Raw genomic sequence first — 12,407 nt, 5'->3', positions numbered from 1 at the left:
ATTTCTAAACATTTTGTTTTTGCTGTCGAGAAAAACTGACTGACAACTTTATCGCTTTGGGTGAGCAAGGGTATTAGCAGACTCCCGGAACGTGGGCGAGCACTTCATAAAACCCGCAGCTTCTGGCTACCAGGACGTCACCGGCTGCGCAGGACGCATAGCAGGCATGCGCAGATCAAATAGCAGGCGTGCGCAGATGGGAGCGGTATAGGTTCCTGCTGATCTTGCAGATCACGTGGCAGGTGCTGCCAGCGTTCGTTCTTGTTGATGGTGGTCAAAGGTAGGAGTTGGAGGATTCTCCTGGCCCATCTCCACTTTATGACCTCCAGGACACCTTTGCCTTAAGCTGTCAGCTCTAAGCCCACAGTCTTGCAGTGAATCAGCCCGTTGTAGCGAAAGGCGTTGCAGGGCTGCAGATTATTGGGCTGGGTGCTGTGCAGAGGTCAGCTTATTCCTCTTGATCAGGAAGCTCTTAGTTCTGCACGTCCATCCATTGCAGATAGGCAGCTGTGGTGGCAGCTCCTGTCACTGAGGCGCCAGAGACTGAAAGAGGTAGCAGCTTTCGAGAAGAAATCACAATTAAAAAGAAAAGGCAGTTTACAGTAATATCGGAAAATACGTATCTAGAAATAAAGAAGTCGGAGTACCCTGAGACCACCATGCTGGAGAGGTCTTATGTAGGCTCTCTGGTAGACGGCCCCAGCCTTATAGTCCTCTCTGCCGAGACATCAGACACATGAGAGAAGCCTCCTCAGACCCTTCAGACCAGATGATTACAACTTCACCTCAGTGGACACCAACTAGACATTATTTCAGATATCAATTTATATTTCTTTTCTCTTTTGCCTTGTTGCATATTCAGTCACATAGCAGATGTGAGCTTCATCACCTGAAGAAGGAAGGTGTATAGCTAGACAGCAGAAACAGTCCATAAGTCTTACTGGCTTTTACTTTCAAAAGCCTAAGTCACTGTGAATGGAGTTTGAAAGAGAAAGGCTTGGGCACCTGGGTGGCTCAGTCGGTTAAAGGGTGCCTTTGGCTCAGGTCATGGTGTCAGGGTCCTGGGATCAAGTACCACATTGGGCTCCCTGCTCAGCAGGGAGTCTGCTTGTCCCTCTCTCTCTGCCCCTCCCTCTGCTCGTATGCGTGCTTTCTCTTGCTCTCAAATAAATAAAATCTTTAAAAAATAAAATAAATAAAATTTTTAAAAAAGGAAAGAGAAAAGCTTACCCACACCAGAAGACATTCCCTTGAGCCAGGAAGAAGAAGAAAAACTTTGAATCCCAAGGAGTGGAGAACCAGGGCCTGCTCCATGCATATCTGTGTATTACCCAAGAAAGCAACTCACCCATAAAATTCACAGGATGATCAAATTCCAACATATTTGCAGCCATTAAAATATATTTTCATTTATCAAAGTGTACCAAAACTTTTTAGTAAACTAAACCATCTTATTTAAAACAGTTTTTCTTGACAATAAGGTAATAAAGGTACAGTCTTAAAATTATCTAAATGCACCTTCTCAGACAGACATTAGTTATTACACAATCATAAAGGAAGGTACAGCTGACCCTTGAACAAGGGTTAGGGGTGCCAACCACTCATAGTCAAAAATCTACCTATAAATTTTGACTCCCCAAAAACTTAACTACTGTTAGACTGCTGGTGACCTGAAGCCTTATCGATAACATAAACTGTCAATTAACGTATTTTTGTATGTTATATGTATTATATATGGTGTTCCTACAATAAAGTAAGCCAGAAAAAAAGAAAATGTTACTAAGAAAATCATAAAAAAGAGAAAATATATGTACAATACTGTACTGTATTTATAAAAGGAAAAATCCACTTATAAGTGGATCCACACAGTTTAAACTCATGTTGTTCAAGAGCAACTGCATAGATATTTGGGGGCCATAAAAAAGGGAGTGTGTAATATGTGTTCTCTGCATTATTTGAGAATATTCAATATTGCCATAGAAAACAAGAAAAACAAACAAAAAAAACATCCAACAAATGGATAAAATCCATAAGCCACGTTTAGCATAATAGCTTATGAGACGTAGGCAAAATAGTACAGAAACGCCTCCTTTTATTATGCTTCACTTTATCACCTTTTGCAGATACTGTGTTTTTTACAAATTGAAAGTTTGTGGCAACCATGCATGGAATAAGTCTATCAGTGCAATTTTTCCAACAGTATTTGCTTACTTTGTGTCTCTGTGCCACATTTTGGTAATTTTTGCAACATTTCAAACTTTCTCATTATTACTGTGTTTGCTGTTGGTGATCTGTGATTCAGGATCACAACTCACTGGAAGTTCAGATGATGGCTGGCATTTTTTAGTAATGAAGTATTTTCTTTAAGGTATGTACATTTTTTACACATAATGCTCACACTTAATAGACTACAGTAGAGTGTAAACATAACTTTTATACGCACTGGGAAACCAAAAAATTCATTTGACTCACTTCATTGCCATATTCACTTTATTGCGGTGGCCTGGAATCAAATTTACATCTCTGAGGTATGCTTGAATACATTAGATAAAGAGTAAGTAAAAGGCTTGTGATACATAGGCAGAATTCATAAAATGTGTTAAATATAGATAGCAAATAGATTAATAACCTGTGAGACATGCTAAAAGGTAGAACAAATGAAACAATGAGGAACAAACAAGTTACTTAGAGATAGAAAAAGATGTACAGACCAAGTGATGACAATGGTACTTCTAGGCTGACAACTGTCATCTCTTCTTCTGCCACCCACTGGTGACACTGTATGATCCCATTCGGGCCCCATATGTGCTAAACTCCATAGTTTTTCTGCAGGCTAATTGGTGAGCTGCAGCAATAGCCAGGCATACTTTCCCTGCCTTTCTTTGAGAAAGAAGGGGGCACAACCAGCCCAGGTCGCTCTCCTGTCGAGCTTCCTTGCCCAAACCTCCACTCTGGTTTTGTGACGATGCCATCAGTGGGAATGGGGTGTGTCAGAGAGAGACAGGACAGATGACTGCTGTGTAACACAGGAATCCACCTACCTGCACCCTATCTGAAGCGCTGCACCTGCCCCATCTCTTTCTTCTTACTTCTCAATGAGTGGTGGGTTTTTTTAATCATTTTTTTTAAGTAGGCTTGAACTTACAACCCTGAGATCAAGAGTCGCATGCTCTACCAACTGGACCAGCCAGGTGCCCCTCAACGAGTGTTTTAAATTGATTTAATAGGGGCACCTGGGTGGCTCAGTCGTTAAGCGCCTGCCTTCGGCTCAGGTCATGATCCCAGCGTCCTGGGATCGAATCCCACATTGGGCTCCTTGCTCAGCGGGGAGCTTGCTTCTCTCTCTCCCTCTGCCACTCCCTCTGCTTGTGCTCTCACTCTCACTATCTCTCTCCCTCTGTCAAATAAATAAATCAAATCTATAAAAAATTTTTTTAATTGAATTAATAAACCATGGGATTCAAACATTCCAATTTGGTCTGTGAGTCTTTTGATTCTGTGATCTCTGGTTGTGTGTTAAGAGGCCACCATTACATCAAAGTAATGTATTGTAGAGATAACTAGGTTATGCAAGGGGAAATGTTTCCTTTGTTGTATCTTTCTGATTTTCTCATTTAGAAAAGTAGACTATTATTCCAAAAGAGCAACAAAAATAATGCGTAGTAGAATTTCTATTGAACAGAAGAGAGTGCCGTCATGCATTTTTAAATGCTTTCAAGATAATTCTGACACACATCTACTCAGAGACAGATTTTTAGTTAGGTTCTTTGCACTGCATTTTTCAAAACATTGAATCTTAGACTTTCTTTTTATGAAATTTCTTAGAATTCAATCAGACTAAGGAGAATGTTAAAGTATTCATTTTGTTTTGTCTTTAATCTACAAGTTAATTGTGCATCAATCATCCTAATATTTACTGAGCACCCATTATGTGCCAGGCATGAAGCTGGCTCTGAGAAGAGCCTTGATGAAGATATCATCCCTACCCCAGGCTTCTCTTGCACTCTCTACCAGCCCCAAAAATCTTTCCCCAATATATTAACCCAGGCAGCCTTTCATTTTGAGTTCCCCTTACCTCTTTTTTTGATCTACCAGTACTGTTCTCTCTAACAGGCCTCCTGATTCTGAATTATAAAAGTCGAAGAACCAGGCAGATAAAAGTAATAGTCTCCTTTGAGAATGAGGGAAGAAGAAATTAAAGACAAATGAGATAAAGATAGGGAAGAAAACCCAATGCTTTAAATTTTTATTTTACTTGTTAGTTATAACAAATACTTTTCATAAATACATTAATAATTTTAAGAAATTTATCTTACTGGGAATAATGAAATTAACTCTAATACTTTTTAAAAATATTTATTTAATACTATAAAATACAGAAATTCAGAAGTTTGCTTTAGTGTTCAGTTTATTTTAATAATCGGCTTTATAGGCAGTCACAGCTGCACATATGACCTCACAAGTAAGTGTAGATCAAACAGAACATTTGGGTTGTGCTTACCAAATTATCATACCCAGCTTGGATTGGCTATAACTGCCGAATCATGACACCTGTTTTTCCATCCTATTCACCAAGTCTATAAGTGTTTTATTATATCCTTTTTCCTACTATCAATCAGTTTTTCTCATAAAACAGTCAGATGGTCTTGCATTTTTTAACAAACTGTTTCAAAACCCACTGAAACTCTTCCTTTGGAAGGTTTTCAAATAGTTTAGAGTATTATTTTCCGAGGTTTTTTTTTAAGATTTTATTTATTTATTTGACACAGAGAGAGAGAGCATGTACAAGCAGGGGGTGCAGCAGAGGCAGAGGGAGAAGCAGACTCCCCGCCAATCAGGGAGTCTGATGTGGGACTCGATCCCTGGACCCTGGTACCATGACCCGAGCCGAAGGCAGCCGCTCAACGACTGAGCCACCCAGGAGCCCCCGAGTTTTTTAAGCATATATATATGAGAGGTTATGTAGGAGACACAAATAATTTTTGACAACAAAACTTATAGAAATATTTCTAAAACATATTTTACAAATTGTGTTTTTCATAAAACAAGTTGTACTCAAGAAACAGTTACTTTTTCATTCATCATTGTATGTTCATTTTAGGAATTACTTTGTAGGGACATATTAATGCTTCTAATTTTTCAAAGAATCAAAATGTTGCTTACTGCCAACAGCAACCTAGAAAAAGTTTAGAAAATTTAAAGCCTTTTGTAAAAGAAAATGCATCTTATCTTTAAATTTGACAGCCTTTTTAAATACTTAACTAAAACTTTACTATCAAACCTCTGCACCATAAGAAAGATTCTTTTTTTTTAAGATTTTATTTATTTAGTTGAAAGAGAGAGACAGCAAGCACAAACAGGCGGAGGGGGAGAGGGAGAAGCAACCTCCCTGATGAGCAGGGAGCTCAGCACTGGACTCGATCCCAGGACCCTGAGATCATGACCTGAGCCAAAGACAGATGCTTAAGCAACTGAGCCACCCAGGCACCCCATAAGAAAGATTTTCATTGTCACTCTATTTCATTAAAAAAAATTTTTTAAGATTTTACTATTTCAAACAATATAATTGATAAATTTCTTCATCTAACATACCTAAACCATATTACATTATAATACATTGGTCACTCCATGCTATGAAACTCCCTTTCTTTTCTCAACATATACTTCACTATGCATACTACCAAATAAAACAAAACATTGCAACATGCCCCCTATTATACTAACTCAATAGTCTACCAACAAAAAACAAGGTTCCTTGGTAGAAACATGACATATGAGTCTTTGACATTTGGGCCCATCAGTACCTACATTAGCTACCAGTAATGCTTATTTTATTTTTTATTTTTAATTAAAGACTAAGTTCTAGAATTTTCTTTCCACATTTACTTGATCATCTTACACATATCCCCAGGTGGGTGCACTCCACCCTGGAGATTTTAAGGAGGTGCAGTTTGTGTCACGACATCTCTGAGGTCCCCCTGCTTAGTTTAAGAAACCTCTCTCTCACCTGAGCACAGATGAATGGAACAAAAAATGAAATATTGCGCACAAGTGTTAAAACAACTTCCAACATGAAGGACGGCCTGTCTGAACTTTAGAATTCCTAGGTTTGGAGTTGTACAAAAAAGAAAAAGGAAATGCCAATGTGAAGGTTAAATTTAGTGCAAAACCTATAAAGTTCTGTTAACAGCCTCTCCAAGTTCAACAGTCATTTGACACAAAAACATATTAGCATCAATCAATAACTGAGATGTTTGTCCCAAACGAACCTACTCTAAAGGGCAAATTGTTTGTCTAATCTTTCTACAATCCACTCTAGCATGGAAAGTGGAATAGAAACTATTGTGGGGTTCCTTACAATTTATCCTTAGTTCTCAATGTCTCTGTGAACAAAGGTCACAAGATAGAAAATAGTCTGGCTTATTTTAATGATTTTACTCTTTTCTCAAAATAATGCATCCTAAATAAAAACATGGATAACTGATTGAATTTGTTCCCTTTAAGTTTCATTACAGAGCTAGAGATATGCATATAAACACAGAAAAAGAACTTAAAAATATACTAAAAGTTATACTTAAGAATCACACTTTTTTAAACTGGAAGTAATAACTTATGTTAATGTAAAATCTGTCTGAATTTAACTCTCCCACACAACTGTCTCAACAAATTTAGACATTTAATGTTATAAACATAATATTATGAACAATCCATTTATTTCTTTCAGTTCATTTCACTTTAATTTTTCACAAATACTGGATGTTCAAACATTTGACCAGAGAGTCAAGACCCTGCATCACATTGCGTAAGACATCATACTGTCCCTGGAATTTAGCCTGAAGTAATGGCTGAAGATCTGAGACAGTAAGTTTCCATCCATCCTGTTTGTATTTACTCTCCCTTTTAAGTACGTTTACCTTACTAATATTAAATATCAATGAATTCTAACCCCTTGATGTCATTTCCAGAGAATTGACAATCTTAAATTCTCCTGATATTTTAGTTCCTCCTGAAAGCATGTTAGATACTATATAAAATAATATTAAAATACACCAAGGACAATAAGTTTCCATCAACTAAAGGTCCTCCCACAGACACACCCCAGGGATTCAAGAGTTGAGAGACTTTTCAAAATGGACTTGAATGTACAATCTGTTCATCAGAAGAATATGAGTGTCTATTTGGCTAAGAAAAGAATATATGCAAAAGGATGCCTACCAATATCTACTCACAACTACCCATTATTTAAGAAAAGATCATCAGACTAGAAATAAGTTCATCAAACTTTTTTGTTACCAAGAGAAATCCAGCAAAAGGGCTGTATATAATCACCAGTATTTTCCTATAAATTCTCCTTCTTAATCTCATTTTTTAATTTCTAGTTACCATCAAGAGGATGCTCACATACAGTAGCTGATAAGAATCAACCTGACAAGAAGGAACTCCTAACAGGGTAAGTATATGGATATTTGGAAATATCCAGTCCATTCTGGAATTTACCTAAAATTCCTCAGTTTACAATAGAGTCCTTAATAAAGGATACATATAAGAAGTGCCAGAAGATATTAATTGCAGCCAATCTAAAAACTAAAATGTGCCCTAAAAGAAAGAGGGGGGACATAATATTTTTTAAGATTTAAAGCTTTCAGGGCACCTGGCTAACTCAATCAGAAGAGTGTGTGACTCTTGATCTCAGGGTTGTGAGTTCAAGCCCCACGCTGGGTGTAACAATTACTAAAATAAATGAATATTTTTTTAAAAAGATTTAAAGTTTTCAGCAACTGAATGTGGCTAAGAAAAGAGCTTTTCTTCTATTTTGAAACAGTCTTTTGGAACTACTCTTGAAACTAAGATAAAATGCAAAATCCAAGACCTCACCATGGTTTAAAAAGCCCTGTGTAAGAAGTAATAAGTCTTACTGTTGGCATTTCTCCAGCTTTATCTCAACCATTCCTCCTGTTGACCACTATCCTCCCACCACACTGGACTTCTTGAAATTTAGCTGTCTGTCTGCCTCAAACCCTCTTCCCATATTCATTATCTAGCTAACATTACTCACTCTACAGATGTCAGCTTAAATGTCACTTCACCAAAGTGGTCTTCCCTTTGCATTCCTTACTCCTCTCAATCAAAATTGTCCCATTGCGTACCCTCCCATAGCACCATGTGCTTACTCTTCATTGCACTTAGCACCATGTCTAACTGGGTATTTGTGTCTTTATTTAATTATTGCTTGGGTCCCTAACTTGTTCTGTGAGATGGAAGAATTCTGCTTTGCTCACTGTTGGATTCTTAGTGTCCCACATACTCTTGCCATGTAATAGACTTGCAGTAAGTTTCCATCCAATTTTCCTTTAAATAAAATGTTCCTCTCAGGATAGCTTAATTTTCTGTAATGTTCACCAGAACAAGAAATAGAAAGCAAACTAAGTTAGAACTTGTCAAAATAAATGTCATAGTGAAAAAACCCCAATATGTCCTGTGGCTTCTTTTATCTGAGCCAAACATGAAGTGAACAGGAACAAAATATTTTCTTTTTTACTGTGTTTTTTTACTGTGATTTTTTTATTCCCATCACTTATTATGTCTACAAGATCAAAACTGAATTTAGTTAACCAAACACTTGCAATAAGTCAGCACCTATGAAAATATAATCTTCAGGAAGCCATTATCTCTCAAAAAATGAATGTGATTTCAAACTAACTGAACTAGCTGAAATATTTGAAGTTAGAAAGTCATGTATAAGACCCCAGTCGTTTTTTTGTGTGTGCAAAATCTTCAGGATTCAATGAAAAAAAAAACTTCATTTTAAAAAAACTCAGCTCTAAAATGAAATAATGAACATCTTATAATGTAAAAATAAAAACAAAAAAACTAAGGTTTAGTCTAGAGTTGAACCTTATCTCAAAGAGTAGTATACATTATTCAAATAAAAATTACAAGAGCATTTAAAATATTTGCTTCCTAACCTACCAATCCTTTTTCTCACTCTCAACCTGCACTCCATGAGGAAACATTTATTAGTGCTAGCTATGTGGGAGGTACTTTGCCAGACACTAAGAATACAGAGATTTGGGGTTTTTAAGTTCCAATCTTAAGAAGAAACTCTCAGTCTGGACGTATGTAGGGGTGGTCTGGGGAAAAGAGTAGATAATACAGTATAGCTCAGGGGACAGTATTGGGCATAATGTGAGGACACAGGAAGGCTTAGGGACCATAGCCAAACAAACTTTTAAAAGATGAGTAGAAGTTATCTACTCACTGGAGCAACGGGAAACAGAGAAGCCAATGCAGATTCCAGGTAAGAGCACCAAGGGCAGTGAGAACATAGGATATTTAGAAAACTGCCAGTCCTTTATGCTGGTGTAGCTGGTTTTAAAAAACATTAGACAGAATGCAGAGGATCTTGTATACCCAGAGAGTTTGGATTTCATCCTGCAGCTGTGGAAAGTAAACAAAGGATTGTAAGCAGGGGAGCACCAGGAAGGCATTCACATTTTTGGAAGGACATTCTGGTTACCAAGGCAAAGGAGTTGCAGGAAGGGTGGAAGGTAGAGTAGTAGGGCTTCAGTTTGGAAATTATTACATAGTACATTAAGAAATTGTGAAAAGCTGAACTACAGATGGGGACATGGAATGAGGCAAAAAGGATCAGGAAACTTAATGAACTGAATAGAGAAAATTTGGTCACTGTTAGGATTGGTGAATCCTGTTGAAATATGAGGTGGAAGTATGGAATGAAGAGGAGTTTTGACAAGTGAGGAGTCAAAAATGACTTTCAAATTTTTCTTTCAACAAGTGTGTGAATGGTAGTGTTACTCCTTCCGAAGGGGTTATAGAAGGACACGAGGCAGGATGAGATAGACATGTTCCTAGTTTAATTTTGCAGATATCGTTGGAGTTCCTGTTGGAAACGTGAAGGGAAAATCCTGTGGTTGCCTACAACCACATATATAGTTTTGGAGCTCAGAGAGAGCTCTGTTGTATAGATAGAGATTTGGGAGGCAAGAGCATAGACCTGGCAGCTGAAGTCCCCACTTGGATGAGATTACTATAGGGAGACACATACAATGGGAAGACAAGACCCTCCTGAAGGCACTGTTTTCTCTTCCTATTCTCTTTCTCTTTTTCCCTTTCTCTGCTGCTCTGCTTTCCCCTACACTTCTTCTATCCTCTTTTCACTACTTCCATCTCTCTGTACTTCTTAGAGAATATCCCATTATAAGGAACTAAATTTTGTTTTAATGATTTCTTAACTGTATAAGAATTTTATATACATTGTGTTTAACTTTTAAGTAGGCTCCCCGCTGTGTTTGGCTTGAACTCATGACCGTGAGATCCAGACCTGAGCCGAGATCAAGAATCAAACACTTAACCAAGCCACCCAGGCGCCCTCATTGTGTTTAACTTTTAAAAGAGAGTGAGCAGGGGCACCTGACTGGCTCAGTCAGAAGAGCCTGCAACTCTTGATCTCCAGGTTATAAGTTCAAGACCCACGTTGGGTTGTAGAAATTACTTAAAATAAATAAATAAATAAATTTTTAAAAGTGAGTGAGCATTTCAATTTCTATTTTTTTCTGTCTAAAATTAGCTAAACCCAATTGTCTTTTACATGGGTAAAAATCTAAACTAATTTGGGAGAACATAGGAAGGTAAATTTGCATATAAGCTTTTCCAAAATTCTTACTCTAGTATCAGTCTGTAGGTATGATTTTTTTCATTTTCAACCCAAATAAGAAAATGATGCTACATTTCCTTGTTTATATAATATATAGCCATATCTGCCTAGAAATGTCTGGTGCATAGCAGAAATGTTATGCATAATTTAAAATTATACCACACAGTGAAATCAATACTTTACTAATAGTCTTCCAGGATTTTAAATACTTCCTATAAAGATTTTTTTTTTGGTTGTTTAGAGATGGGTAGGATGTATTACACAAATATCCTCCAACTTTGTCTGGAGGATACTTCTTTGCAAACATACAGGAATCCTCATAAGATAGAAGGAGTTTAGTTTACAGACAGGCTTTAATTGCAGGGAAAAAAATGCTCTTTACAAAAATATCAGCATTTGAATTATTTGAACTCTTATTTCATGACATGCCTTAAAAAAGAAAATAAAGGGCTGATCTTTGCATTTATTTATAAATATTCTTCATCTTCATCATCAAAATATGTTTTAAAAAAGAGAGAGAAGATAGTAGGAAGGGAAGAATGAAGGGGGGGAAATCGGAGGGGGAGACGAACCATGAGAGACTATGGACAGTGAGAAACAAACTGAGGGTTCTAGAGGGGAGGTGGGTGGGGGGATGGGTTAGCCTGGTGATGGGTATTAAAGAGGGCACGTACTGAATGGAGCACTGGGTGTTATACGCAAACAATGAATCATTGAACACTACATCAAAACTAATGATGTAATGTATGGTGATTAACATAACATAATAAAAATTTTTAAAAAGACTCATTCCTATCATAAATATTAAAACTTTTCCAATCTATGCCTGTTGAATAAATAAAAATTTTGCTCCAATCTTGCATCAGTGTGACTAACAGAATAATCCTTTTGGCTTTTTGCAGAGTATAGCAATTAAATATGAAAATCATATTCCAAATTCTTTGGGTTATGAGCCTCTGCTTCTCGGTAAGTCCCGTTAATCACAATGATTCCTCATCCTTATCTAACTCTAGTAGTGGACAATGACTTGCAATCATCTTTTGAAAATTTTCACTGTAGTTTATCTTTGACTCCAAACACTGTAGTAAAATGATGCATAATCAGTATGATGATTTTTAAAAAGATAAAAATTTTTACATTGGCTTAATAAATCAGCCATGAGGACAAATAGCCAAAAAAAAACAGAAAAAGGCGCCAAAAATTACTTTGGAACAATAGCACTATTTAAACAGGAATATAAAGAATGAAGTAACTACTTTAAAGCAGAATTTCATTTAGATATATATGTTCTGGTATAATTATTTAAGGGAAAAGCATCTAAGTGTTTATTTATTTATTTATTTATTTGCCAGAAAGAGCACAAGCAGGGGGGGAGCAGCAGAGGGAGAGGGAGAAGCGAGCTCCTCACTAAGCAGGAAGCCCGATGCTGGGCTCAATGCCAGGACCCTGGGATCATGACCAGAGCCGAAGGCAGTTGCTTAACTGACTGAGCCACCCCTCTAAGTGTTTTTCTTTTCTTTCTTTCTTTTTTTTTTTTTCCACCTGTCCTCATTTCATCATATTGGCAGTAGTTCAGAACTCAGGGAGAAAGCTGGTGAAGGTGTTCAGGTTTAAAAGCCTATATGTAGCACATGGGCTAGAAATCATAGTAGAAGCTATGAATCTGATAGACCCTACATCCCAAACGTCTTCTCTAAATGTTCCCCATCCTTTCTCACACTAACTGCAATCA

Source organism: Leptonychotes weddellii, chromosome 2 (assembly GCF_054177405.1).
Source record: "Leptonychotes weddellii isolate Sample4059 chromosome 2, ASM5417740v2, whole genome shotgun sequence".
NCBI lineage: Eukaryota > Metazoa > Chordata > Mammalia > Carnivora > Phocidae > Leptonychotes > Leptonychotes weddellii.
This window is presented reverse-complemented; position numbering follows the sequence as displayed.